Here is a 5,218-nt window from a genome sequence, read left to right on the forward strand (position 1 = left end):
GAAACTCGAAAAATCATTACAGCAACTAGAGAGTCAACACGAAAAAAATGCCCAAATGACGGTGGCCCAAGAAATTACGACAGTTAAAAAACAGATACAAGATATCCATGACATAGATATTCAGAAAAAAACGTATTTATTTAAAGCATAATTACTATGAGGCGGGCAGTAAAGCAACGAAAAATCTGCCATATAAATTAAGGAAGCAACAAGCAGAGAGGGTGGTTCATAAAATCAAGGACCCAGGTACCGCAGAAATGAAATTTGACTTTAAGGACATCCAAAGTTGCTTTGAAAGATATTATAAGGACCTCTATGCCCAAATGGCTCCGGATGATGAGGAAGCTCCCGAGGCTATGTTGGAATCACTCAATCTCCCAACAGTCTCGGGAGATCAAAATGACGTTCTCATGGCTGAGGTGACTATAGGTGAACTACAGAAGGCTATTTCCCATCTAAAGCTAAATAAATGCCCAGGCACAGACGGCTTTCCCGCTGAATGGTATAAGACCTATTGCGACATCTTATCTCCAATATTATTGAGAACATTTAATTGGGTCCTAGCAAATGGAACCATCCCCCTTTCTTGGAGAGAGGCGAACATAGCTTTGATACCAAAAGATGGGAAGGACAAAACCGAATGTGCAAATTACCGCCCTATTAGTATCTTGAACCAAAACTACAAACTTTTTACGTCAATTCTAGCAAAGCGTCTCGAATCAATACTTCCAGAAATCATACATTTAGACCAGACTGGTTTTATCAGACAAAGACAGACAATGGATAATATTCGGAGAACTCTACACATAATTGCACATATAAAGGCACACGATTTAGAAGCCGTTTTGCTGGGATTAGATGCAGAAAAAGCTTTCGACTCTGTCAACTGGACATACTTCAACAATGTACTACAGAGATTTAAATTCAATGATAACTTAATAAGAACTATACGGGCTTTATATGATAGGCCAATCGCAAAAGTTAGAATAAATGGAGGATCAACTGAATTTTTCAGGTTAGAAAGGGGATGTCGACAGGGCTGGCCCATTTCCCCACTATTATTTGCCATTTTTATACAACCTCTAAGTCAATGGATAAGACAAAAAGAAGAGATCGAGGGTATAACCATTGGACAAGACACCCACAAAGTAGCCCTATTCACGAACGATATATTAATATACTTAGGAAAACCATCTACCTCTCTCCAGGAACTGTTCTCGACCATCAGGGCATACGGAGATTTCTCGGGATACAAACTAAACATCCATAAAACTCAAATATTGTCATTTAATTTTTTCTTCGAGCAAGATGAGAAGAGATGAAGTCAACCTGAAATGGGAATGTGAGAGTAGCAGATATTTGGGCGTGAATATTCCAAAAGGCTTAGATAAAATTGTGCTTGAAAATTACTACCGCCTCCTTGCCCAAATTAAAGCAGACTTGATCAGATGTAATCTGGTTCCATTCCTTGGAATATTGCAGAGTGGAAGCAATCAAAATGAATGTGTTGCCCAGATTACTTTATCTATTTCAAACTTTAGCAATTGACATACCCAGGGATATATTTCAAGAGTTGGACAAAGTAATATCACGATTCATTTGGAAGAGGAAGAGACCTAGAATTCGATACAAGACCCTACCAAAGATGATGAATTATTATAAGGCAACCCAGATAAATATTTTGGTCAATATCTGTAACCCATCATATAGGGCGAAATGGAAAGACATAGAATGCCAGATATCAAGTGATATTCCATTGCAAGCAATTATTGGAGACCCCGGACTAACCAATTATTATCTTAAAAGTGTCAACCCTTGGATCAAAACTTCAATCAAGGTGTGGCATGGAATATTAAAACAAGATGAAGACAATAGCCCATATTTATTTGACTCTGATTTCATACCATACAGAACGGATGCAGGCTTTCAAAAATGGGTTGGAAAAGGGATAAAGAGTTACAGAGACCTCCTTGAGGAAGGAGGGATACGACAATTCCAAGACCTGAGAAACAACTATGGACTGAGTAATCGCGACTTCTATAGATATCTTCAACTAAGACACTACTTCGAGAGAAACTTACATAAAGGATGGGTCCAACAAAGTGGTTTCGGTTTAATTAAGATATTTCTATTAACATATATGTCAAAACCCGGAAGAGGAATTATATCAAAAATATACAAAGAGTTGCAGGAATTGGAAGGAGGAGAAACAACATATATATAAAGCACAAGTGGTCGGCGGAGGGAGGCATTACAATACAACCGGAAGCATGGGAAAGAACAATAGCACAGCAATGGAATTGTACATCTGCCCACTCTTGGAAAGAATTTGGGTGGAAGAACATCATCAGATTTTTTTAGAGTTCCGGCTCAAGGGCATGCGCAAGGATTAAGTACAGCTTGCTGGAGATCCTGTGGCAACAACAAATCTTCACATTATCATGTTTTTTGGGAATGCCCGGTCATCTCCAAATACTGGAAAGAAACAAGAATGACAGTGGGTAGGATTGTGGGAAAAGTGGTTCCTCCAACCTTCGAAGCCCTGTATCCTGGTCTGGAATCTGATTTAATTCTTAATCCTGCCCAGAAATACATATACAACATCGCGCTGTTAGCATGCAAGAAAGCAATTACGAGGAGATGGCTAACAAAAGAACCCCCAACAGTCAAAGACTGGATTAAGGTGGTGGGTGAAATTTATTAAATGGAAAAGATTACTTACATTGTCCGAGGCGAGCGAGAGAAATTTGAGAGACTATGGGATACCTGGGAAAATTTTACAGCAACCTAAGTGCTTATAAAGATATTTAAGTTAACCTATGAACCCCAATCCACTCAAAATCAAAATTGTAAATGATTGCTATTATAATTACCATTATTCATTATTTTTATTTGTATTACTATAATTTCTTTCTGATTGTTGTTGTTTTTTTTCATTATTTGTTTTACTTTTCTTTCTTATACGGCATAGTGAACAGGACATTGCATTAGCAGAATTGTAAGAAATGTAAAACGTCTTATTGAGATGGTCATGTGATCTATGTTTTGATGTCTTGACAAGATGATGCTCAATGTGACCATATTCTCCCTTTTCTAACTGTTCAAAAAAAAATCTATTAAAAAAAACATAAGCAGAGTGTTACATATATCAGAGGAATAAAAGTGTGAGGGGAGAGAGATAGGAGGTTGTATGATTTTGTGATAGAGGGAAAAGAGGACCCGTGAGTTTCCAGGATTAGTGTCAATGAGTCCAGAGTAATACTGCGATTTTGCGCGTAAGATTGAGTCATTGTAATGGGTGAGGTGAGTTGTGTACATGTCCTTGTGAGTAGTGAGCCCGGTCTTCCTGTAAAGTCTTTCCAGTTGGCGAGTTTTTGTCTTGATGGAGCGGAGATAGGCGGTGAACCAGGGGGCAGACCGGGTAAATTGGATGGACCGGGACTTTACAGGAGCAATGGCGTTGAAGGTGTTCGTGAGGTCCGTGTTGTACCGGGAGACAAGTTCATCAGGGGATGAGTTGTAGTCCGGAGTCAAGGTGGCAATCATCTCAGCGAGGGTGGCAACGTTGATGTCCTTGATGTTGCGATAGGTGATGACACGGGGTGGTTTGGGGAGAGAGAGGGTGATGGAAACGTTGAATGAAACCAGGAAATGGTCTGTTATAGGAAGTTCATTAGCCATGCAATTCTTTGGGATAAGGCCAGACATGCAAATGAGGTCCAGGGTGTGGCCTTTTATGTGGGTGGGAAAGTCCGAGAATTGATGCAGACCAAAGCTGTCAAGTGAGGAGGTGAAGTCTTTAGTGTGGGGAAGAGTGGAATTGTCTTATCAACAAAAGTACCTTTTTTACCTTTGATTGGGAATTATACATCCAAATCTGTTCATGTCGGGCGGCCCGGTAGCCGAGTGGTTAGCACACCGGCTTCACAGTGCAGAGGTCGCCGGTTCACGTCCCGGTCCGGCCTCCCTGTGTGGAGTTTGCATGTTCTCCCCGGACCCGCGTGGGTTTTCTCCAGGTCCTCCGGTTTCCTCCCACACTCCAAAAACATGCATGGCAGGCAGATTGACCACTCCAAATTGTCCCTAGGTGTGAGTGTGAGAGTGACTGTTGTATGTCTTTATGTGCCCTGCGATTGGCTGGCAACCAATTCAGGGTGTCCCCCGCCTCGTGCCCGAAGACAGCTGAGATAGGCTCCAGCAACCCCCGCGACCCTAATGAGGAATAAGCGGCACGGAAAATGAGATGAGAGAGATCTGTTCATGTCCATTTATCGGACTTTCAACTATAATTATAAACCTGAATCCTTATTCACCAGCAATGCTTGAAATCAAAAGGAGGTCACTAAGGTCTAAACATGGACATATACAAGCGCACATTTTCATTCAATTTTGTAGTCGCCTGAAGTCAGATCACAGAATTACTTGTCCCGATCGCAGACAAAAATATTGGAATCCTGACTTCAATGTGGTCAATTCTCTTAGTGAAAACATTTTATCCAATCTAACAAAAATACTTTACATTTGCCTTCAAATTCACTCAAGTTCGGGCTCTGTTTATTCATTTGTTTGTTGGCTTATTTATTTGTTCACTCAGACTAATTTGCCTGCCTATTTAATTTAGTTTTTGTTTCAAGTGGATGGTATTCATCAAAGAGCTATGGGAAAAACAGTGTTATGTCATTCATGAAGAGGTCAAGCTCGCACAATAGGTTTGTGAATGTTAACGCAACCGCATTATTCATTTTATTTCCGTTTATTTACCTATTCGGCGAACGAATCAATTTGCCGATCGTAGAATGCGGCTGTGAATTTTCCCCCACCCCTTTAGGGCAGAGAAGGAAGGAGGAGGACTGGGCTGCCCGCTCTCTCTGTGCAGCCCACCCTCCCTTTTTAGGGCAGACAAGAGGCAAACAAGTCACCAATTACAATCTCACTTTTTTATATGTTTTATATGGAGTTCGAAACCTAGTGGTAATCTTACTCCCATTCACACATACATGTTCACACACTTTTAACGCATTTTCACTTCGCCTAACTCTCTCCCAAAATGCCAGAGGACGCCGCCGCCCTTGCAGAAATTAACTGTATCAACAGGCGAGTCTGCCCTCGCGCGGACTTTAACTGGTCTTTACTTTACCTGATAGAGTCTAGAATTGTCAGGGTTTTACACTTCGTCGCCTAACTCTCTCCCTGAATACCGGTATTTTATTTGACTTCG

The 5,218-nt window shown here is 40.9% G+C and overlaps 1 long non-coding RNA gene across 1 annotated transcript; it reads right to left on the reverse strand.

Annotated features, from left to right (window-relative positions):
- Positions 1 to 1,867: 1,867 nt before the first annotated feature.
- Positions 1,868 to 4,349, reverse strand: LOC148903553 (uncharacterized). Its single transcript, XR_016115479.1, has 2 exons — positions 3,851 to 4,349; positions 1,868 to 3,775 (listed from the first exon to the last, which is right to left on the reverse strand). It is a non-coding gene; the product is annotated as an uncharacterized LOC148903553 (long non-coding RNA).
- Positions 4,350 to 5,218: the final 869 nt, after the last annotated feature.

This window comes from Hippocampus bargibanti, linkage group LG01 (genome assembly GCF_051943395.1).
Source record: "Hippocampus bargibanti isolate YZ-2025 linkage group LG01, ASM5194339v1, whole genome shotgun sequence".
Classification (NCBI taxonomy): Eukaryota; Metazoa; Chordata; class Actinopteri; order Syngnathiformes; family Syngnathidae; genus Hippocampus; species Hippocampus bargibanti.